Raw genomic sequence first — 884 nt, 5'->3', positions numbered from 1 at the left:
GGTGTGGCCTCCCCAAGCTGCAGATTGAATTAAATTTGTGAACTTATTTACTGCATCATCAATTTCTTGAGTTGATTTGAGACTAACTTCATGTCTATATTTTGATCAACTAGTTCGTGAAATCTACACCTATCTGTATTCGGCTGAAATAGTTTGGGTGGAGAAGAGCGGATTGGTAGGGATGTACTGACTGTTAAAAGTACGGCTGAGTGATCCGAGGTCGGTTCAAGGAGATTTCCAGTCGTGAGAAATATGTTTGATGGTGTATTGGAGACAAAGATATCTAGTATGTCAGGCTTTTTACGTAGGGAAGTAGGCCAGTATGTTGGTCTTGGTGGAGCTAGAATATTGTAACCTTTCAGATTTGTATAATTGTAAAGTACCATTCCTATAGGGTTATTTACACGACAGCCCCAGTTAATATGCTTAGCATTAAAATCACCTCCTATTATAAAATTATGACCAAGGGTACTAAAATAGTCTACATAATTTTGTATGTTCATATTATGTCTTGGAGGGGAATAGATAGCTGCTATTGTAGTTGGTATGTTATTGAGTGTGATGGTCAGCGTTGTTTGTCTTTGTAGTATTTAATTTAGGATTATTAATTTTATCTTTGTCCTTGAATGGGAGTGTAGAGGATTATGGCATTGCAGGTGGGGTCAAAGTCTCGATAGACCGCCGCGCGCGGCGCGCGATAAGACGACGAAGGAGTGACCGTAACGATAATGGATAGCGCTACGACGAAATATAATATAATGTCTATATTAAAAATTAATAATAATACGTTACGTTTAGATCAGAAAATCTTCACATATTGATGTAATATCAAGTTTTGCATGAATAGGATGTAACTGATACTTAAATATTCATTTTAACACTAA

The sequence above is a fragment of the Acyrthosiphon pisum genome, chromosome A2 (assembly GCF_005508785.2).
Source record: "Acyrthosiphon pisum isolate AL4f chromosome A2, pea_aphid_22Mar2018_4r6ur, whole genome shotgun sequence".
NCBI lineage: Eukaryota > Metazoa > Arthropoda > Insecta > Hemiptera > Aphididae > Acyrthosiphon > Acyrthosiphon pisum.
This window is presented reverse-complemented; position numbering follows the sequence as displayed.